Raw genomic sequence first — 23,124 nt, forward strand, 5'->3', positions numbered from 1 at the left:
CTTAGTGTTTTCTGCGGAAAAGCGATTCTGCGCAACAATGGGAACACTCTCCTTCCCAGGCACAGAGAAGGTGCTAGCAGGGAATTCTCTGCCTGCCTTTCCCCAGTGCTCTGCAAGCTCTCCAGGGCAAAAGCAAATGTGGGGCTCTGTGCATTCTTTCGTTCTGAAAAAGTGTTATTGTTTTCTGCGGAAAACCGATTCTGCGCAACATTGGGAACACTTCAGCTTCCCGGGCACAGAGAAGGTGCTAGCAGGGAATTCTCTGCCTGCCTTTCCCCAGTGCTCTGCAAGCTCTCCAGGGCAACAGAAAATGTGGGGATCTGTGCTTTCTTTCGTTCTGAAAAAGTTTTAGTGTTTTCTGCAGCGACGCAAATACGATTCTGCGCAACAATGGGAACACTTCTCCTTCCCAGGCACAGAGAAAGTGCTAGCAGGGAATTCTCTGCCTGCCTTTCCCCAGTGCTCTCCAAGCTCTCCAGGGCAACAGCAAATGTGGGGCTCTGTGCTTTCTTTCGTTCTGAACAAGTTTTAGTGTTTTCTGCAGCGACGCAAATACGATTCTGCGCAACAATGCGAACACTTCTCCTTCCCAGGCACAGAGAAGGTGCTAGCAGGGCATTCTCTGCCTGCCTTTCCCCAGTGCTCTGCAAGCTCTCCAGGGCAACAGCAAATGTGGGGCTCTGTGCTTTCTTTCGTTCTGAACAAGTGTTAGTGTTTTCAGCGGAAAAGCAATTCTGCGCAACAATGGGAACACTTCTCCTTCCCAGGCACAGAGAAGGTGCTAGCAGGGAATTCTCTGCCTGCCTTTCCCCAGTGCTCTGCAAGCTCTCCAGGGCAACAGCAAATGTGGGGCTCTGTGCTTTCTTTCGTTCTGAAAAAGTGTTATTGTTTTCTGCGGAAAAGCGATTCTGCGCAACAATGGGAACACTTTTCATTACCAGGCACAGAGAAGGTGCTAGCAGGGAATTCTCTGCCTGCCTTTCCCCAGTGCTCTGCAAGCTCTCCAGGGCAACAGCAAATGTGGGGCTCTGTGCTTTCTTTCGTTCTGAACAAGTTTTAGTGTTTTCTGCCGCGACGCAAATACGATCCTGCGCAACAATGGGAACACTTCTCCTTCCCAGGCACAGAGAAGGTGCTAGCAGGGAATTCTCTGCCTGCCTTTCCCCAGTGCTCTGCAAGCTCTCCAGGGCAACAGCAAATGTGGGGCTCTGTGCTTTCTTTCGTTCTGAACAAGTGTTATTGTTTTCTGCGGAAAAGCGATTCTGCGCAACATTGGGAACACTTCAGCTTCCCGGGCACAGAGAAGGTGCTAGCAGGGAATTCTCTGCCTGCCTTTCCCCAGTGCTCTGCAAGCTCTCCAGGGCAACAGAAAATGTGGGGATCTGTGCTTTCTTTCGTTCTGAAAAAGTTTTAGTGTTTTCTGCAGCGACGCAAATACGATTCTGCGCAACAATGGGAACACTTCTCCTTCCCAGGCACAGAGAAAGTGCTAGCAGGGAATTCTCTGCCTGCCTTTCCCCAGTGCTCTGCAAGCTCTCCAGGGCAACAGAAAATGTGGGGCTCTGTGCTTTCTTTCGTTCTGAACAAGTGTTAGTGTTTTCAGCGGAAAAGCCATTCTGCGCAACAATGGGAACACTTCTCCTTCCCAGGCACAGAGAAGGTGCTAGCAGGGAATTCTCTGCCTGCCTTTCCCCAGTGCTCTGCAAGCTCTCCAGGGCAACAGAAAATGTGGGGCTCTGTGCTTTCTTTCGTTCTGAACAAGTGTTTGTGTTTTCAGCGGAAAAGCCATTCTGCGCAACAATGGGAACACTTTTCATTACCAGGCACAGAGAAGGTGCTAGCAGGGACTTCTCTGCCTGGCTTTCCCCAGTGCTCGGCAAGCTCTCCAGGGCAACAGCAAATGTGGGGCTCTGTGCTTTCTTTCGTTCTGAAAAAGTGTTAGTGTTTTCTGCAGCGACGCAAATACGATTCTGCGCAACAATGGGAACACTTCTCCTTCCCAGGCACAGAGAAGGTGCTAGCAGGGAATTCTCTGCCTGCCTTTCCCCAGTGCTCTGCAAGCTCTCCAGGGCAACAGCAAATGTGGGGCTCTGTGCTTTCTTTCGTTCTGAACAAGTTTTAGTGTTTTCTGCAGCGACGCAAATACGATCCTGCGCAACAATGGGAACACTTCTCCTTCCCAGGCACAGAGAAGGTGCTAGCAGGGAATTCTCTGCCTGCCTTTCCCCAGTGCTCTGCAAGCTCTCCAGGGCAACAGCAAATGTGGGGCTCTGTGCTTTCTTTCGTTCTGAACAAGTGTTATTGTTTTCTGCGGAAAAGCGATTCTGCGCAACATTGGGAACACTTCAGCTTCCCGGGCACAGAGAAGGTGCTAGCAGGGAATTCTCTGCCTGCCTTTCCCCAGTGCTCTGCAAGCTCTCCAGGGCAACAGAAAATGTGGGGATCTGTGCTTTCTTTCGTTCTGAAAAAGTTTTAGTGTTTTCTGCAGCGACGCAAATACGATTCTGCGCAACAATGGGAACACTTCTCCTTCCCAGGCACAGAGAAAGTGCTAGCAGGGAATTCTCTGCCTGCCTTTCCCCAGTGCTCTGCAAGCTCTCCAGGGCAACAGAAAATGTGGGGCTCTGTGCTTTCTTTCGTTCTGAACAAGTGTTAGTGTTTTCAGCGCAAAAGCAATTCTGCGCAACAATGGGAACACTTCTCCTTCCCAGGCACAGAGAAGGTGCTAGCAGGGCATTCTCTGCCTGCCTTTCCCCAGTGCTCTGCAAGCTCTCCAGGGCAACAGCAAATGTGGGGCTCTGTGCTTTCTTTCGTTCTGAAAAAGTGTTATTGTTTTCTGCGGAAAAGCGATTCTGCGCAACAATGGGAACACTTCTCCTTCCCAGGCACAGAGAAGGTGCTAGCAGGGAATTCTCTGCCTGCCTTTCCCCAGTGCTCTGCAAGCTCTCCACGGCAACAGCAAATGTGGGGCTCTGTGCTTTCTTTCGTTCTGAACAAGTTTTAGTGTTTTCTGCAGCGATGCAAATACGATTCTGCGCAACAATGGGAACACTTCTCCTTCCCAGGCACAGAGAAGGTGCTAGCAGGGAATTCTCTGCCTGCCTTTCCCCAGTGCTCTGCAAGCTCTCCAGGGAAACAGCAAATGTGGGGCTCTGTGCTTTCTTTCGTTCTGAAAAAGTCTTAGTGTTTTCTGCGGAAAAGCGATTCTGCGCAACAATGGGAACACTTCTCCTTCCCAGGCACAGAGAAGGTGCTAGCAGGGAATTCTCTGCCTGCCTTTCCCCAGTGCTCTGCAAGCTCTCCAGGGCAACAGCAAATGTGGGGCTCTGTGCTTTCTTTCGTTCTGAACAAGTTTTAGTGTTTTCTGCAGCGATGCAAATACGATTCTGCGCAACAATGGGAACACTTCTCCTTCCCAGGCACAGAGAAGGTGCTAGCAGGGAATTCTCTGCCTGCCTTTCCCCAGTGCTCTGCAAGCTCTCCAGGGCAACAGCAAATGTGGGGCTCTGTGCTTTCTTTCGTTCTGAAAAAGTCTTAGTGTTTTCTGCAGCGACGCAAATACGATTCTGCGCAACAATGGGAACACTTCTCCTTCCCAGGCACAGAGAAGGTGCTAGCAGGGAATTCTCTGCCTGCCTTTCCCCAGTGCTCTGCAAGCTCTCCAGGGCAACAGCAAATGTGGGGCTCTGTGCTTCCTTTCGTTCTTGAAAAAGTGTTAGTGTTTTCTGCAGCGACGCAAATACGATCCTGCGCAACAATGGGAACACTTCTCCTTCCCAGGCACAGAGAAGGTGCTAGCAGGGAATTCTCTGCCTGCCTTTCCCCAGTGCTCTGCAAGCTCTCCAGGGCAACAGCAAATGTGGGGCTCTGTGCTTTCTTTCGTTCTGAACAAGTGTTATTGTTTTCTGCGGAAAAGCGATTCTGCGCAACATTGGGAACACTTCAGCTTCCCGGGCACAGAGAAGGTGCTAGCAGGGAATTCTCTGCCTGCCTTTCCCCAGTGCTCTGCAAGCTCTCCAGGGCAACAGAAAATGTGGGGATCTGTGCTTTCTTTCGTTCTGAAAAAGTTTTAGTGTTTTCTGCAGCGACGCAAATACGATTCTGCGCAACAATGGGAACACTTCTCCTTCCCAGGCACAGAGAAAGTGCTAGCAGGGAATTCTCTGCCTGCCTTTCCCCAGTGCTCTGCAAGCTCTCCAGGGCAACAGAAAATGTGGGGCTCTGTGCTTTCTTTCGTTCTGAACAAGTGTTAGTGTTTTCAGCGCAAAAGCAATTCTGCGCAACAATGGGAACACTTCTCCTTCCCAGGCACAGAGAAGGTGCTAGCAGGGCATTCTCTGCCTGCCTTTCCCCAGTGCTCTGCAAGCTCTCCAGGGCAACAGCAAATGTGGGGCTCTGTGCTTTCTTTCGTTCTGAAAAAGTGTTATTGTTTTCTGCGGAAAAGCGATTCTGCGCAACAATGGGAACACTTCTCCTTCCCAGGCACAGAGAAGGTGCTAGCAGGGAATTCTCTGCCTGCCTTTCCCCAGTGCTCTGCAAGCTCTCCACGGCAACAGCAAATGTGGGGCTCTGTGCTTTCTTTCGTTCTGAACAAGTTTTAGTGTTTTCTGCAGCGATGCAAATACGATTCTGCGCAACAATGGGAACACTTCTCCTTCCCAGGCACAGAGAAGGTGCTAGCAGGGAATTCTCTGCCTGCCTTTCCCCAGTGCTCTGCAAGCTCTCCAGGGAAACAGCAAATGTGGGGCTCTGTGCTTTCTTTCGTTCTGAAAAAGTCTTAGTGTTTTCTGCGGAAAAGCGATTCTGCGCAACAATGGGAACACTTCTCCTTCCCAGGCACAGAGAAGGTGCTAGCAGGGAATTCTCTGCCTGCCTTTCCCCAGTGCTCTGCAAGCTCTCCAGGGCAACAGCAAATGTGGGGCTCTGTGCTTTCTTTCGTTCTGAACAAGTTTTAGTGTTTTCTGCAGCGATGCAAATACGATTCTGCGCAACAATGGGAACACTTCTCCTTCCCAGGCACAGAGAAGGTGCTAGCAGGGAATTCTCTGCCTGCCTTTCCCCAGTGCTCTGCAAGCTCTCCAGGGCAACAGCAAATGTGGGGCTCTGTGCTTTCTTTCGTTCTGAAAAATTCTTAGTGTTTTCTGCGGAAAAGCGATTCTGCGCAGCAATGGGAACACTCTCCTTCCCAGGCACAGAGAAAGTGCTAGCAGGGAATTCTCTGCCTGCCTTTCCCCAGTGCTCTGCAAGCTCTCCAGGGCAAAAGCAAATGTGGGGCTCTGTGCATTCTTTCGTTCTGAAAAAGTGTTATTGTTTTCTGCGGAAAACCGATTCTGCGCAACATTGGGAACACTTCAGCTTCCCGGGCACAGAGAAGGTGCTAGCAGGGAATTCTCTGCCTGCCTTTCCCCAGTGCTCTGCAAGCTCTCCAGGGCAACAGAAAATGTGGGGATCTGTGCTTTCTTTCGTTCTGAAAAAGTTTTAGTGTTTTCTGCGGAAAAGCGATTCTGCGCAACAATGGGAACACTTCTCCTTCCCAGGCACAGAGAAGGTGCTAGCAGGGAATTCTCTGCCTGCCTTTCCCCAGTGCTCTGCAAGCTCTCCACGGCAACAGCAAATGTGGGGCTCTGTGCTTTCTTTCGTTCTGAAAAAGTGTTAGTGTTTTCAGCGCAAAAGCAATTCTGCGCAACAATGGGAACACTTCTCCTTCCCAGGCACAGAGAAGGTGCTAGCAGGGAATTCTCTGCCTGCCTTTCCCCAGTGCTCTGCAAGCTCTCCAGGGCAAAAGCAAATGTGGGGCTCTGTGCTTTCTTTCGTTCTGAACAAGTGTTAGTGTTTTCAGCGGAAAAGCAATTCTGCGCAACAATGGGAACACTTCTCCTTCCCAGGCACAGAGAAGGTGCTAGCAGGGAATTCTCTGCCTGCCTTTCCCCAGTGCTCTGCAAGCTCTCCAGGGCAACAGCAAATGTGGGGCTCTGTGCTTTCTTTCGTTCTGAAAAAGTGTTATTGTTTTCTGCGGAAAAGCGATTCTGCGCAACAATGGGAACACTTTTCATTCCCAGGCACAGAGAAGGTGCTAGCAGGGAATTCTCTGCCTGCCTTTCCCCAGTGCTCTGCAAGCTCTCCAGGGCAACAGCAAATGTGGGGCTCTGTGCTTTCTTTCGTTCTGAACAAGTTTTAGTGTTTTCTGCGGAAAAGCGATTCTGCGCAACAATGGGAACAGTTCTCCTTCACAGGCACAGAGAAGGTGCTAGCAGGGACATCTCTGCCTGCCTTTCCCCAGTGCTCTGCAAGCTCTCCAGGGCAACAGCAAATGTGGGGCTCTGTGCTTTCTTTCGTTCTGAACAAGTGTTAGTGTTTTCTGCAGAGAAGCGATTCTGCACAACATTGTGAACACTTCTGCTTACCAGGCACAGAGAAGGTGCTAGCAGGGAATTCTCTGCCTGCCTTTCCCCAGTGCTCTGCAAGCTCTCCAGGGCAACAGCAAATGTGGGGCTCTGTGCTTTCTTTCGTTCTGAACAAGTTTTAGTGTTTTCTGCAGCGACGCAAATACGATTCTGCGCAACAATGGGAACACTTCTCCTTCCCAGGCACAGAGAAGGTGCTAGCAGGGAATTCTCTGCCTGCCTTTCCCCAGTGCTCTGCAAGCTCTCCAGGGCAACAGCAAATGTGGGGCTCTGTGCTTTCTTTCGTTCTGAACAAGTTTTAGTGTTTTCTGCAGCGACGCAAATACGATCCTGCGCAACAATGGGAACACTTCTCCTTCCCAGGCACAGAGAAGGTGCTAGCAGGGAATTCTCTGCCTGCCTTTCCCCAGTGCTCTGCAAGCTCTCCAGGGCAACAGCAAATGTGGGGCTCTGTGCTTTCTTTCGTTCTGAACAAGTTTTAGTGTTTTCTGCAGCGACGCAAATACGATTCTGCGCAACAATGGGAACACTTCTCCTTTCCAGGCACAGAGAAAGTGCTAGCAGGGAATTCTCTGCCTGCCTTTCCCCAGTCCTCTGCAAGCTCTCCAGGGCAACAGCAAATGTGGGGCTCTGTGCTTTCTTTCGTTCTGAACAAGTTTTAGTGTTTTCTGCAGCGACGCAAATACGATTCTGCGCAACAATGCGAACACTTCTCCTTCCCAGGCACAGAGAAGGTGCTAGCAGGGAATTCTCTGCCTGCCTTTCCCCAGTGCTCTGCAAGCTCTCCAGGGCAACAGCAAATGTGGGGCTCTGTGCTTCCTTTCGTTCTTGAAAAAGTGTTAGTGTTTTCTACAGCAACGCAAATGCGATTCTGCGCAACAATGGGAACACTTCTCCTTCCCAGGCACAGAGAAGGTGCTAGCAGGGAATTCTCTGCCTGCCTTTCCCCAGTGCTCTGCAAGCTCTCCAGGGCAACAGCAAATGTGGGGCTCTGTGCTTTCTTTCGTTCTGAACAAGTGTTAGTGTTTTCTGCAGAGAAGCGATTCTGCACAACATTGTGAACACTTCTGCTTACCAGGCACAGAGAAGGTGCTAGCAGGGAATTCTCTGCCTGCCTTTCCCCAGTGCTCTGCAAGCTCTCCAGGGCAACAGCAAATGTGGGGCTCTGTGCTTTCTTTCGTTCTGAACAAGTTTTAGTGTTTTCTGCAGCGACGCAAATACGATTCTGCGCAACAATGGGAACACTTCTCCTTCCCAGGCACAGAGAAGGTGCTAGCAGGGAATTCTCTGCCTGCCTTTCCCCAGTGCTCTGCAAGCTCTCCAGGGCAACAGCAAATGTGGGGCTCTGTGCTTTCTTTCGTTCTGAACAAGTTTTAGTGTTTTCTGCAGCGACGCAAATACGATCCTGCGCAACAATGGGAACACTTCTCCTTCCCAGGCACAGAGAAGGTGCTAGCAGGGAATTCTCTGCCTGCCTTTCCCCAGTGCTCTGCAAGCTCTCCAGGGCAACAGCAAATGTGGGGCTCTGTGCTTTCTTTCGTTCTGAACAAGTGTTATTGTTTTCTGCGGAAAAGCGATTCTGCGCAACATTGGGAACACTTCAGCTTCCCGGGCACAGAGAAGGTGCTAGCAGGGAATTCTCTGCCTGCCTTTCCCCAGTGCTCTGCAAGCTCTCCAGGGCAACAGAAAATGTGGGGATCTGTGCTTTCTTTCGTTCTGAAAAAGTTTTAGTGTTTTCTGCAGCGACGCAAATACGATTCTGCGCAACAATGGGAACACTTCTCCTTCCCAGGCACAGAGAAAGTGCTAGCAGGGAATTCTCTGCCTGCCTTTCCCCAGTGCTCTGCAAGCTCTCCAGGGCAACAGAAAATGTGGGGCTCTGTGCTTTCTTTCGTTCTGAACAAGTGTTAGTGTTTTCAGCGGAAAAGCCATTCTGCGCAACAATGGGAACACTTCTCCTTCCCAGGCACAGAGAAGGTGCTAGCAGGGAATTCTCTGCCTGCCTTTCCCCAGTGCTCTGCAAGCTCTCCAGGGAAACAGAAAATGTGGGGCTCTGTGCTTTCTTTCGTTCTGAACAAGTGTTTGTGTTTTCAGCGGAAAAGCCATTCTGCGCAACAATGGGAACACTTTTCATTACCAGGCACAGAGAAGGTGCTAGCAGGGAATTCTCTGCCTGCCTTTCCCCAGTGCTCTGCAAGCTCTCCAGGGCAACAGCAAATGTGGGGCTCTGTGCTTTCTTTCGTTCTGAACAAGATTTAGTGTTTTCTGCAGCGACGCAAATACGATTCTGCGCAACAATGGGAACACTTCTCCTTCCCAGGCACAGAGAAGGTGCTAGCAGGGAATTCTCTGCCTGCCTTTACCCAGTGGTCTGCAAGCTCTCCAGGGCAACAGCAAATGTGGGGCTCTGTGCTTTCTTTCGTTCTGAACAAGTTTTAGTGTTTTCTGCAGCGACGCAAATACGATTCTGCGCAACAATGGGAACACTTCTCCTTCCCAGGCACAGAGAAGGTGCTAGCAGGGAATTCTCTGCCTGCCTTTCCCCAGTGCTCTGCAAGCTCTCCAGGGCAACAGCAAATGTGGGGCTCTGTGCTTTCTTTCGTTCTGAACAAGTTTTAGTGTTTTCTGCAGCGACGCAAATACGATTCTGCGCAACAATGGGAACACTTCTCCTTCCCAGGCACAGAGAAGGTGCTAGCAGGGAATTCTCTGCCTGCCTTTCCCCAGTGCTCTGCAAGCTCTCCAGGGCAACAGCAAATGTGGGGCTCTGTGCTTTCTTTCGTTCTGAACAAGTTTTAGTGTTTTCTGCAGCGACGCAAATACGATCCTGCGCAACAATGGGAACACTTCTCCTTCCCAGGCACAGAGAAGGTGCTAGCAGGGAATTCTCTGCCTGCCTTTCCCCAGTGCTCTGCAAGCTCTCCAGGGCAACAGCAAATGTGGGGCTCTGTGCTTTCTTTCGTTCTGAACAAGTGTTATTGTTTTCTGCGGAAAAGCGATTCTGCGCAACATTGGGAACACTTCAGCTTCCCGGGCACAGAGAAGGTGCTAGCAGGGAATTCTCTGCCTGCCTTTCCCCAGTGCTCTGCAAGCTCTCCAGGGCAACAGAAAATGTGGGGATCTGTGCTTTCTTTCGTTCTGAAAAAGTTTTAGTGTTTTCTGCAGCGACGCAAATACGATTCTGCGCAACAATGGGAACACTTCTCCTTCCCAGGCACAGAGAAAGTGCTAGCAGGGAATTCTCTGCCTGCCTTTCCCCAGTGCTCTGCAAGCTCTCCAGGGCAACAGAAAATGTGGGGCTCTGTGCTTTCTTTCGTTCTGAACAAGTGTTAGTGTTTTCAGCGGAAAAGCCATTCTGCGCAACAATGGGAACACTTCTCCTTCCCAGGCACAGAGAAGGTGCTAGCAGGGAATTCTCTGCCTGCCTTTCCCCAGTGCTCTGCAAGCTCTCCAGGGAAACAGAAAATGTGGGGCTCTGTGCTTTCTTTCGTTCTGAACAAGTGTTTGTGTTTTCAGCGGAAAAGCCATTCTGCGCAACAATGGGAACACTTTTCATTACCAGGCACAGAGAAGGTGCTAGCAGGGAATTCTCTGCCTGCCTTTCCCCAGTGCTCTGCAAGCTCTCCAGGGCAACAGCAAATGTGGGGCTCTGTGCTTTCTTTCATTCTGAACAAGTGTTTGTGTTTTCAGCGGAAAAGCCATTCTGCGCAACAATGGGAACACTTTTCATTACCAGGCACAGAGAAGGTGCTAGCAGGGAATTCTCTGCCTGCCTTTCCCCAGTGCTCTGCAAGCTCTCCAGGGCAACAGCAAATGTGGGGCTCTGTGCTTTCTTTCGTTCTGAACAAGTTTTAGTGTTTTCTGCAGCGACGCAAATACGATTCTGCGCAACAATGGGAACACTTCTCCTTCCCAGGCACAGAGAAGGTACTAGCAGGGAATTCTCTGCCTGCCTTTCCCCAGTGCTCTGCAAGCTCTCCAGGGCAACAGCAAATGTGGGGCTCTGTGCTTTCTTTCGTTCTGAACAAGTTTTAGTGTTTTCTGCAGCGACGCAAATACGATTCTGCGCAACAATGGGAACACTTCTCCTTCCCAGGCACAGAGAAGGTGCTAGCAGGGAATTCTCTGCCTGCCTTTCCCCAGTGCTCTGCAAGCTCTCCAGGGCAACAGCAAATGTGGGGCTCTGTGCTTTCTTTCGTTCTGAACAAGTTTTAGTGTTTTCTGCAGCGACGCAAATACGATTCTGCGCAACAATGGGAACACTTCTCCTTTCCAGGCACAGAGAAAGTGCTAGCAGGGAATTCTCTGCCTGCCTTTCCCCAGTGCTCTGCAAGCTCTCCAGGGCAACAGAAAATGTGGGGATCTGTGCTTTCTTTCGTTCTGAACAAGTTTTAGTGTTTTCTGCAGCGACGCAAATACGATCCTGCGCAACAATGGGAACACTTCTCCTTCCCAGGCACAGAGAAGGTGCTAGCAGGAAATTCTCTGCCTGCCTTTCCCCAGTGCTCTGCAAGCTCTCCAGGGCAAAAGCAAATGTGGGGCTCTGTGCATTCTTTCGTTCTGAAAAAGTGTTAGTGTTTTCAGCGGAAAAGCAATTCTGCGCAACAATGGGAACACTTCTCCTTCCCAGGCACAGAGAAGGTGCTAGCAGGGAATTCTCTGCCTGCCTTTCCCCAGTGCTCTGCAAGCTCTCCAGGGCAACAGCAAATGTGGGGCTCTGTGCTTCCTTTCGTTCTTGAAAAAGTGTTAGTGTTTTCTACAGCAACGCAAATGCGATTCTGCGCAACAATGGGAACACTTCTCCTTCCCAGGCACAGAGAAGGTGCTAGCAGGGAATTCTCTGCCTGCCTTTCCCCAGTGCTCTGCAAGCTCTCCAGGGCAAAAGCAAATGTGGGGCTCTGTGCTTTCTTTCGTTCTGAACAAGTGTTAGTGTTTTCAGCGGAAAAGCCATTCTGCGCAACAATGGGAACACTTCTCCTTCCCAGGCACAGAGAAGGTGCTAGCAGGGAATTCTCTGCCTGCCTTTCCCCAGTGCTCTGCAAGCTCTCCAGGGCAACAGCAAATGTGGGGCTCTGTGCTTTCTTTCGTTCTGAACAAGTGTTAGTGTTTTCTGCAGAGAAGCGATTCTGCACAACATTGTGAACACTTCTGCTTACCAGGCACAGAGAAGGTGCTAGCAGGGAATTCTCTGCCTGCCTTTCCCCAGTGCTCTGCAAGCTCTCCAGGGCAACAGCAAATGTGGGGCTCTGTGCTTTCTTTCGTTCTGAACAAGTTTTAGTGTTTTCTGCAGCGACGCAAATACGATTCTGCGCAACAATGGGAACACTTCTCCTTCCCAGGCACAGAGAAGGTGCTAGCAGGGCATTCTCTGCCTGCCTTTCCCCAGTGCTCTGCAAGCTCTCCAGGGCAACAGCAAATGTGGGGCTCTGTGCTTTCTTTCGTTCTGAAAAAGTGTTATTGTTTTCTGCGGAAAAGCGATTCTGCGCAACAATGGGAACACTTCTCCTTCCCAGGCACAGAGAAGGTGCTAGCAGGGAATTCTCTGCCTGCCTTTCCCCAGTGCTCTGCAAGCTCTCCACGGCAACAGCAAATGTGGGGCTCTGTGCTTTCTTTCGTTCTGAACAAGTTTTAGTGTTTTCTGCAGCGATGCAAATACGATTCTGCGCAACAATGGGAACACTTCTCCTTCCCAGGCACAGAGAAGGTGCTAGCAGGGAATTCTCTGCCTGCCTTTCCCCAGTGCTCTGCAAGCTCTCCAGGGAAACAGCAAATGTGGGGCTCTGTGCTTTCTTTCGTTCTGAAAAAGTCTTAGTGTTTTCTGCGGAAAAGCGATTCTGCGCAACAATGGGAACACTCTCCTTCCCAGGCACAGAGAAGGTGCTAGCAGGGAATTCTCTGCCTGCCTTTCCCCAGTGCTCTGCAAGCTCTCCAGGGCAAAAGCAAATGTGGGGCTCTGTGCATTCTTTCGTTCTGAAAAAGTGTTATTGTTTTCTGCGGAAAACCGATTCTGCGCAACATTGGGAACACTTCAGCTTCCCGGGCACAGAGAAGGTGCTAGCAGGGAATTCTCTGCCTGCCTTTCCCCAGTGCTCTGCAAGCTCTCCAGGGCAACAGAAAATGTGGGGATCTGTGCTTTCTTTCGTTCTGAAAAAGTTTTAGTGTTTTCTGCAGCGACGCAAATACGATTCTGCGCAACAATGGGAACACTTCTCCTTCCCAGGCACAGAGAAAGTGCTAGCAGGAAATTCTCTGCCTGCCTTTCCCCAGTGCTCTCCAAGCTCTCCAGGGCAACAGCAAATGTGGGGCTCTGTGCTTTCTTTCGTTCTGAACAAGTTTTAGTGTTTTCTGCAGCGACGCAAATACGATTCTGCGCAACAATGCGAACACTTCTCCTTCCCAGGCACAGAGAAGGTGCTAGCAGGGCATTCTCTGCCTGCCTTTCCCCAGTGCTCTGCAAGCTCTCCAGGGCAACAGCAAATGTGGGGCTCTGTGCTTTCTTTCGTTCTGAACAAGTGTTAGTGTTTTCAGCGGAAAAGCAATTCTGCGCAACAATGGGAACACTTCTCCTTCCCAGGCACAGAGAAGGTGCTAGCAGGGAATTCTCTGCCTGCCTTTCCCCAGTGCTCTGCAAGCTCTCCAGGGCAACAGCAAATGTGGGGCTCTGTGCTTTCTTTCGTTCTGAAAAAGTGTTATTGTTTTCTGCGGAAAAGCGATTCTGCGCAACAATGGGAACACTTTTCATTACCAGGCACAGAGAAGGTGCTAGCAGGGAATTCTCTGCCTGCCTTTCCCCAGTGCTCTGCAAGCTCTCCAGGGCAACAGCAAATGTGGGGCTCTGTGCTTTCTTTCGTTCTGAACAAGTTTTAGTGTTTTCTGCCGCGACGCAAATACGATCCTGCGCAACAATGGGAACACTTCTCCTTCCCAGGCACAGAGAAGGTGCTAGCAGGGAATTCTCTGCCTGCCTTTCCCCAGTGCTCTGCAAGCTCTCCAGGGCAACAGCAAATGTGGGGCTCTGTGCTTTCTTTCGTTCTGAACAAGTGTTATTGTTTTCTGCGGAAAAGCGATTCTGCGCAACATTGGGAACACTTCAGCTTCCCGGGCACAGAGAAGGTGCTAGCAGGGAATTCTCTGCCTGCCTTTCCCCAGTGCTCTGCAAGCTCTCCAGGGCAACAGAAAATGTGGGGATCTGTGCTTTCTTTCGTTCTGAAAAAGTTTTAGTGTTTTCTGCAGCGACGCAAATACGATTCTGCTCAACAATGGGAACACTTCTCCTTCCCAGGCACAGAGAAAGTGCTAGCAGGGAATTCTCTGCCTGCCTTTCCCCAGTGCTCTGCAAGCTCTCCAGGGCAACAGAAAATGTGGGGCTCTGTGCTTTCTTTCGTTCTGAACAAGTGTTAGTGTTTTCAGCGGAAAAGCCATTCTGCGCAACAATGGGAACACTTCTCCTTCCCAGGCACAGAGAAGGTGCTAGCAGGGCATTCTCTGCCTGCCTTTCCCCAGTGCTCTGCAAGCTCTCCAGGGCAACAGCAAATGTGGGGCTCTGTGCTTTCTTTCGTTCTGAAAAAGTGTTATTGTTTTCTGCGGAAAAGCGATTCTGCGCAACAATGGGAACACTTCTCCTTCCCAGGCACAGAGAAGGTGCTAGCAGGGAATTCTCTGCCTGCCTTTCCCCAGTGCTCTGCAAGCTCTCCACGGCAACAGCAAATGTGGGGCTCTGTGCTTTCTTTCGTTCTGAACAAGTTTTAGTGTTTTCTGCAGCGATGCAAATACGATTCTGCGCAACAATGGGAACACTTCTCCTTCCCAGGCACAGAGAAGGTGCTAGCAGGGAATTCTCTGCCTGCCTTTCCCCAGTGCTCTGCAAGCTCTCCAGGGAAACAGCAAATGTGGGGCTCTGTGCTTTCTTTCGTTCTGAAAAAGTCTTAGTGTTTTCTGCGGAAAAGCGATTCTGCGCAACAATGGGAACACTTCTCCTTCCCAGGCACAGAGAAGGTGCTAGCAGGGAATTCTCTGCCTGCCTTTCCCCAGTGCTCTGCAAGCTCTCCAGGGCAACAGCAAATGTGGGGCTCTGTGCTTTCTTTCGTTCTGAACAAGTTTTAGTGTTTTCTGCAGCGATGCAAATACGATTCTGCGCAACAATGGGAACACTTCTCCTTCCCAGGCACAGAGAAGGTGCTAGCAGGGAATTCTCTGCCTGCCTTTCCCCAGTGCTCTGCAAGCTCTCCAGGGCAACAGCAAATGTGGGGCTCTGTGCTTTCTTTCGTTCTGAAAAAGTCTTAGTGTTTTCTGCAGCGACGCAAATACGATTCTGCGCAACAATGGGAACACTTCTCCTTCCCAGGCACAGAGAAGGTGCTAGCAGGGAATTCTCTGCCTGCCTTTCCCCAGTGCTCTGCAAGCTCTCCAGGGCAACAGCAAATGTGGGGCTCTGTGCTTCCTTTCGTTCTTGAAAAAGTGTTAGTGTTTTCTGCAGCGACGCAAATACGATCCTGCGCAACAATGGGAACACTTCTCCTTCCCAGGCACAGAGAAGGTGCTAGCAGGGAATTCTCTGCCTGCCTTTCCCCAGTGCTCTGCAAGCTCTCCAGGGCAACAGCAAATGTGGGGCTCTGTGCTTTCTTTCGTTCTGAACAAGTGTTATTGTTTTCTGCGGAAAAGCGATTCTGCGCAACATTGGGAACACTTCAGCTTCCCGGGCACAGAGAAGGTGCTAGCAGGGAATTCTCTGCCTGCCTTTCCCCAGTGCTCTGCAAGCTCTCCAGGGCAACAGAAAATGTGGGGATCTGTGCTTTCTTTCGTTCTGAAAAAGTTTTAGTGTTTTCTGCAGCGACGCAAATACGATTCTGCGCAACAATGGGAACACTTCTCCTTCCCAGGCACAGAGAAAGTGCTAGCAGGGAATTCTCTGCCTGCCTTTCCCCAGTGCTCTGCAAGCTCTCCAGGGCAACAGAAAATGTGGGGCTCTGTGCTTTCTTTCGTTCTGAACAAGTGTTAGTGTTTTCAGCGCAAAAGCAATTCTGCGCAACAATGGGAACACTTCTCCTTCCCAGGCACAGAGAAGGTGCTAGCAGGGCATTCTCTGCCTGCCTTTCCCCAGTGCTCTGCAAGCTCTCCAGGGCAACAGCAAATGTGGGGCTCTGTGCTTTCTTTCGTTCTGAAAAAGTGTTATTGTTTTCTGCGGAAAAGCGATTCTGCGCAACAATGGGAACACTTCTCCTTCCCAGGCACAGAGAAGGTGCTAGCAGGGAATTCTCTGCCTGCCTTTCCCCAGTGCTCTGCAAGCTCTCCACGGCAACAGCAAATGTGGGGCTCTGTGCTTTCTTTCGTTCTGAACAAGTTTTAGTGTTTTCTGCAGCGATGCAAATACGATTCTGCGCAACAATGGGAACACTTCTCCTTCCCAGGCACAGAGAAGGTGCTAGCAGGGAATTCTCTGCCTGCCTTTCCCCAGTGCTCTGCAAGCTCTCCAGGGAAACAGCAAATGTGGGGCTCTGTGCTTTCTTTCGTTCTGAAAAAGTCTTAGTGTTTTCTGCGGAAAAGCGATTCTGCGCAACAATGGGAACACTTCTCCTTCCCAGGCACAGAGAAGGTGCTAGCAGGGAATTCTCTGCCTGCCTTTCCCCAGTGCTCTGCAAGCTCTCCAGGGCAACAGCAAATGTGGGGCTCTGTGCTTTCTTTCGTTCTGAACAAGTTTTAGTGTTTTCTGCAGCGATGCAAATACGATTCTGCGCAACAATGGGAACACTTCTCCTTCCCAGGCACAGAGAAGGTGCTAGCAGGGAATTCTCTGCCTGCCTTTCCCCAGTGCTCTGCAAGCTCTCCAGGGCAACAGCAAATGTGGGGCTCTGTGCTTTCTTTCGTTCTGAAAAAGTCTTAGTGTTTTCTGCGGAAAAGCGATTCTGCGCAGCAATGGGAACACTCTCCTTCCCAGGCACAGAGAAGGTGCTAGCAGGGAATTCTCTGCCTGCCTTTCCCCAGTGCTCTGCAAGCTCTCCAGGGCAAAAGCAAATGTGGGGCTCTGTGCATTCTTTCGTTCTGAAAAAGTGTTATTGTTTTCTGCGGAAAACCGATTCTGCGCAACATTGGGAACACTTCAGCTTCCCGGGCACAGAGAAGGTGCTAGCAGGGAATTCTCTGCCTGCCTTTCCCCAGTGCTCTGCAAGCTCTCCAGGGCAACAGAAAATGTGGGGATCTGTGCTTTCTTTCGTTCTGAAAAAGTTTTAGTGTTTTCTGCGGAAAAGCGATTCTGCGCAACAATGGGAACACTTCTCCTTCCCAAGCACAGAGAAGGTGCTAGCAGGGAATTCTCTGCCTGCCTTTCCCCAGTGCTCTGCAAGCTCTCCACGGCAACAGCAAATGTGGGGCTCTGTGCTTTCTTTCGTTCTGAAAAAGTGTTAGTGTTTTCAGCGGAAAAGCAATTCTGCGCAACAATGGGAACACTTCTCCTTCCCAGGCACAGAGAAGGTGCTAGCAGGGAATTCTCTGCCTGCCTTTCCCCAGTGCTCTGCAAGCTCTCCAGGGCAAAAGCAAATGTGGGGCTCTGTGCTTTCTTTCGTTCTGAACAAGTGTTAGTGTTTTCAGCGGAAAAGCAATTCTGCGCAACAATGGGAACACTTCTCCTTCCCAGGCACAGAGAAGGTGCTAGCAGGGAATTCTCTGCCTGCCTTTCCCCAGTGCTCTGCAAGCTCTCCAGGGCAACAGCAAATGTGGGGCTCTGTGCTTTCTTTCGTTCTGAAAAAGTGTTATTGTTTTCTGCGGAAAAGCGATTCTGCGCAACAATGGGAACACTTTTCATTCCCAGGCACAGAGAAGGTGCTAGCAGGGAATTCTCTGCCTGCCTTTCCCCAGTGCTCTGCAAGCTCTCCAGGGCAACAGCAAATGTGGGGCTCTGTGCTTTCTTTCGTTCTGAACAAGTTTTAGTGTTTTCTGCGGAAAAGCGATTCTGCGCAACAATGGGAACAGTTCTCCTTCACAGGCACAGAGAAGGTGCTAGCAGGGAATTCTCTGCCTGCCTTTCCCCAGTGCTCTGCAAGCTCTCCAGGGCAACAGCAAATGTGGGGCTCTGTGCTTTCTTTCGTTCTGAACAAGTGTTAGTGTTTTCTGCAGAGAAGCGATTCTGCACAACATTGTGAACACTTCTGCTTACCAGGCACAGAGAAGGTGCTAGCAGGGAATTCTCTGCCTGCCTTTCCCCAGTGCTCTGCAAGCTCTCCAGGGCAACAGCAAATGTGGGGCTCTGTGCTTTCTTTCGTTCTGAACAAGTTTTAGTGTTTTCTGCAGCGACGCAAATACGATTCTGCGCAACAATGGGAACACTTCTCCTTCCCAGGCACAGAGAAGGTGCTAGCAGGGAATTCTCTGCCTGCCTTTCCCCAGTGCTCTGCAAGCTCTCCAGGGAAACAGCAAATGTGGGGCTCTGTGCTTTCTTTCGTTCTGAACAAGTTTTAGTGTTTTCTGCAGCGACGCAAATACGATCCTGCGCAACAATGGGAACACTTCTCCTTCCCAGGCACAGAGAAGGTGCTAGCAGGGAATTCTCTGCCTGCCTTTCCCCAGTGCTCTGCAAGCTCTCCAGGGCAACAGCAAATGTGGGGCTCTGTGCTTTCTTTCGTTCTGAACAAGTTTTAGTGTTTTCTGCAGCGACGCAAATACGATTCTGCGCAACAATGCGAACACTTCTCCTTCCCAGGCACAGAGAAGGTGCTAGCAGGGAATTCTCTGCCTGCCTTTCCCCAGTGCTCTGCAAGCTCTCCAGGGCAACAGCAAATGTGGGGCTCTGTGCTTCCTTTCGTTCTTGAAAAAGTGTTAGTGTTTTCTACAGCAACGCAAATGCGATTCTGCGCAACAATGGGAACACTTCTCCTTCCCAGGCACAGAGAAGGTGCTAGCAGGGAATTCTCTGCCTGCCTTTCCCCAGTGCTCTGCAAGCTCTCCAGGGCAAAAGCAAATGTGGGGCTCTGTGCTTTCTTTCGTTCTGAACAAGTGTTAGTGTTTTCAGCGGAAAAGCCATTCTGCGCAACAATGGGAACACTTCTCCTTCCCAGGCACAGAGAAGGTGCTAGCAGGGAATTCTCTGCCTGCCTTTCCCCAGTGCTCTGCAAGCTCTCCAGGGCAACAGCAAATGTGGGGCTCTGTGCTTTCTTTCGTTCTGAACAAGTGTTAGTGTTTTCTGCAGAGAAGCGATTCTGCACAACATTGTGAACACTTCTGCTTACCAGGCACAGAGAAGGTGCTAGCAGGGAATTCTCTGCCTGCCTTTCCCCAGTGCTCTGCAAGCTCTCCAGGGCAACAGCAAATGTGGGGCTCTGTGCTTTCTTTCGTTCTGAACAAGTTTTAGTGTTTTCTGCAGCGACGCAAATACGATTCTGCGCAACAATGGGAACACTTCTCCTTCCCAGGCACAGAGAAGGTGCTAGCAGGGAATTCTCTGCCTGCCTTTCCCCAGTGCTCTGCAAGCTCTCCAGGGCAACAGCAAATGTGGGGCTCTGTGCTTTCTTTCGTTCTGAACAAGTGTTAGTGTTTTCTACAGCAACGAAAATACGATTCTGCGCAACAATGGGAACACTTCTCCTTTCCAGGCACAGAGAAAGTGCTAGCAGGGAATTCTCTGCCTGCCTTTCCCCAGTGCTCTGCAAGCTCTCCAGGGCAACAGCAAATGTGGGGCTCTGTGCTTTCTTTCGTTCTGAACAAGTTTTAGTGTTTTCTGCAGCGACGCAAATACGATTCTGCGCAACAATGCGAACACTTCTCCTTCCCAGGCACAGAGAAGGTGCTAGCAGGGAATTCTCTGCCTGCCTTTCCCCAGTGCTCTGCAAGCTCTCCAGGGCAACAGCAAATGTGGGGCTCTGTGCTTTCTTTCGTTCTGAACAAGTGTTAGTGTTTTCAGCGGAAAAGCCATTCTGCGCAACAATGGGAACACTTCTCCTTCCCAGGCACAGAGAAGGTGCTAGCAGGGAATTCTCTGCCTGCCTTTCCCCAGTGCTCTGCAAGCTCTCCAGGGCAACAGCAAATGTGGGGCTCTGTGCTTTCTTTCGTTCTGAACAAGTGTTAGTGTTTTCTGCAGAGAAGCGATTCTGCACAACATTGTGAACACTTCTGCTTACCAGGCACAGAGAAGGTGCTAGCAGGGAATTCTCTGCCTGCCTTTCCCCAGTGCTCTGCAAGCTCTCCAGGGCAACAGCAAATGTGGGGCTCTGTGCTTTCTTTCGTTCTGAACAAGTTTTAGTGTTTTCTGCAGCGACGCAAATACGATTCTGCGCAACAATGGGAACACTTCTCCTTCCCAGGCACAGAGAAGGTGCTAGCAGGGAATTCTCTGCCTGCCTTTCCCCAGTGCTCTGCAAGCTCTCCAGGGCAACAGCAAATGTGGGGCTCTGTGCTTTCTTTCGTTCTGAACAAGTTTTAGTGTTTTCTGCAGCGACGCAAATACGATCCTGCGCAACAATGGGAACACTTCTCCTTCCCAGGCACAGAGAAGGTGCTAGCAGGGAATTCTCTGCCTGCCTTTCCCCAGTGCTCTGCAAGCTCTCCAGGGCAACAGCAAATGTGGGGCTCTGTGCTTTCTTTCGTTCTGAACAAGTGTTATTGTTTTCTGCGGAAAAGCGATTCTGCGCAACATTGGGAACACTTCAGCTTCCCGGGCACAGAGAAGGTGCTAGCAGGGAATTCTCTGCCTGCCTTTCCCCAGTGCTCTGCAAGCTCTCCAGGGCAACAGAAAATGTGGGGCTCTGTGCTTTCTTTCGTTCTGAACAAGTTTTAGTGTTTTCTGCAGCGACGCAAATACGATTCTGCGCAACAATGGGAACACTTCTCCTTCCCAGGCACAGAGAAAGTGCTAGCAGGGAATTCTCTGCCTGCCTTTCCCCAGTGCTCTGCAAGCTCTCCAGGGCAACAGAAAATGTGGGGCTCTGTGCTTTCTTTCGTTCTGAACAAGTGTTAGTGTTTTCAGCGGAAAAGCCATTCTGCGCAACAATGGGAACACTTCTCCTTCCCAGGCACAGAGAAGGTGCTAGCAGGGAATTCTCTGCCTGCCTTTCCCCAGTGCTCTGCAAGCTCTCCAGGGAAACAGAAAATGTGGGGCTCTGTGCTTTCTTTCGTTCTGAACAAGTGTTTGTGTTTTCAGCGGAAAAGCCATTCTGCGCAACAATGGGAACACTTTTCATTACCAGGCACAGAGAAGGTGCTAGCAGGGAATTCTCTGCCTGCCTTTCCCCAGTGCTCTGCAAGCTCTCCAGGGCAACAGCAAATGTGGGGCTCTGTGCTTTCTTTCGTTCTGAACAAGATTTAGTGTTTTCTGCAGCGACGCAAATACGATTCTGCGCAACAATGGGAACACTTCTCCTTCCCAGGCACAGAGAAGGTGCTAGCAGGGAATTCTCTGCCTGCCTTTACCCAGTGGTCTGCAAGCTCTCCAGGGCAACAGCAAATGTGGGGCTCTGTGCTTTCTTTCGTTCTGAACAAGTTTTAGTGTTTTCTGCAGCGACGCAAATACGATTCTGCGCAACAATGGGAACACTTCTCCTTCCCAGGCACAGAGAAGGTGCTAGCAGGGAATTCTCTGCCTGCCTTTCCCCAGTGCTCTGCAAGCTCTCCAGGGCAACAGCAAATGTGGGGCTCTGTGCTTTCTTTCGTTCTGAACAAGTTTTAGTGTTTTCTGCAGCGACGCAAATACGATTCTGCGCAACAATGGGAACACTTCTCCTTTCCAGGCACAGAGAAAGTGCTAGCAGGGAATTCTCTGCCTGCCTTTCCCCAGTGCTCTGCAAGCTCTCCAGGGCAACAGCAAATGTGGGGCTCTGTGCTTTCTTTCGTTCTGAACAAGTTTTAGTGTTTTCTGCAGCGACGCAAATACGATTCTGCGCAACAATGCGAACACTTCTCCTTCCCAGGCACAGAGAAGGTGCTAGCAGGAAATTCTCTGCCTGCCTTTCCCCAGTGCTCTGCAAGCTCTCCAGGGCAAAAGCAAATGTGGGGCTCTGTGCATTCTTTCGTTCTGAAAAAGTGTTAGTGTTTTCAGCGGAAAAGCAATTCTGCGCAACAATGGGAACAGTTCTCCTTCCCAGGCACAGAGAAGGTGCTAGCAGGGACATCTCTGCCTGCCTTTCCCCAGTGCTCTGCAAGCTCTCCAGGGCAACAGCAAATGTGGGGCTCTGTGCTTCCTTTCGTTCTTGAAAAAGTGTTAGTGTTTTCTACAGCAACGCAAATGCGATTCTGCGCAACAATGGGAACACTTCTCCTTCCCAGGCACAGAGAAGGTGCTAGCAGGGAATTCTCTGCCTGCCTTTCCCCAGTGCTCTGCAAGCTCTCCAGGGCAAAAGCAAATGTGGGGCTCTGTGCTTTCTTTCGTTCTGAACAAGTGTTAGTGTTTTCAGCGGAAAAGCCATTCTGCGCAACAATGGGAACACTTCTCCTTCCCAGGCACAGAGAAGGTGCTAGCAGGGAATTCTCTGCCTGCCTTTCCCCAGTGCTCTGCAAGCTCTCCAGGGCAACAGCAAATGTGGGGCTCTGTGCTTTCTTTCGTTCTGAACAAGTGTTAGTGTTTTCTGCAGAGAAGCGATTCTGCACAACATTGTGAACACTTCTGCTTCCCAGGCACAGAGAAGGTGCTAGCAGGGAATTCTCTGCCTGCCTTTCCCCAGTGCTCTGCAAGCTCTCCAGGGCAACAGCAAATGTGGGGCTCTGTGCTTTCTTTCGTTCTGAACAAGTTTTAGTGTTTTCTGCAGCGACGCAAATACGATTCTGCGCAACAATGCGAACACTTCTCCTTCCCAGGCACAGAGAAGGTGCTAGCAGGGACTTCTCTGCCTGCCTTTCCCCAGTGCTCTGCAAGCTCTCCAGGGCAACAGCAAATGTGGGGCTCTGTGCTTTCTTTCGTTCTGAAAAAGTGTTAGTGTTTTCTGCGGAAAAGCGATTCTGCGCAACAATGGGAACACTTCTCCTTCCCAGGCACAGAGAAGGTGCTAGCAGGGAATTCTCTGCCTGCCTTTCCCCAGTGCTCTGCAAGCTCTCCACGGCAACAGCAAATGTGGGGCTCTGTGCTTTCTTTCGTTCTGAACAAGTTTTAGTGTTTTCTGCAGCGATGCAAATACGATTCTGCGCAACAATGGGAACACTTCTCCTTCCCAGGCACAGAGAAGGTGCTAGCAGGGAATTCTCTGCCTGCCTTTCCCCAGTGCTCTGCAAGCTCTCCAGGGAAACAGCAAATGTGGGGCTCTGTGCTTTCTTTCGTTCTGAAAAAGTCTTAGTGTTTTCTGCGGAAAAGCGATTCTGCGCAACAATGGGAACACTCTCCTTCCCAGGCACAGAGAAGGTGCTAGCAGGGAATTCTCTGCCTGCCTTTCCCCAGTGCTCTGCAAGCTCTCCAGGGCAAAAGCAAATGTGGGGCTCTGTGCATTCTTTCGTTCTGAAAAAGTGTTATTGTTTTCTGCGGAAAACCGATTCTGCGCAACATTGGGAACACTTCAGCTTCCCGGGCACAGAGAAGGTGCTAGCAGGGAATTCTCTGCCTGCCTTTCCCCAGTGCTCTGCAAGCTCTCCAGGGCAACAGAAAATGTGGGGATCTGTGCTTTCTTTCGTTCTGAAAAAGTTTTAGTGTTTTCTGCAGCGACGCAAATACGATTCTGCGCAACAATGGGAACACTTCTCCTTCCCAGGCACAGAGAAAGTGCTAGCAGGAAATTCTCTGCCTGCCTTTCCCCAGTGCTCTCCAAGCTCTCCA

This window comes from Strix aluco, chromosome 5 (assembly GCF_031877795.1).
Source record: "Strix aluco isolate bStrAlu1 chromosome 5, bStrAlu1.hap1, whole genome shotgun sequence".
Taxonomy (NCBI): domain Eukaryota; kingdom Metazoa; phylum Chordata; class Aves; order Strigiformes; family Strigidae; genus Strix; species Strix aluco.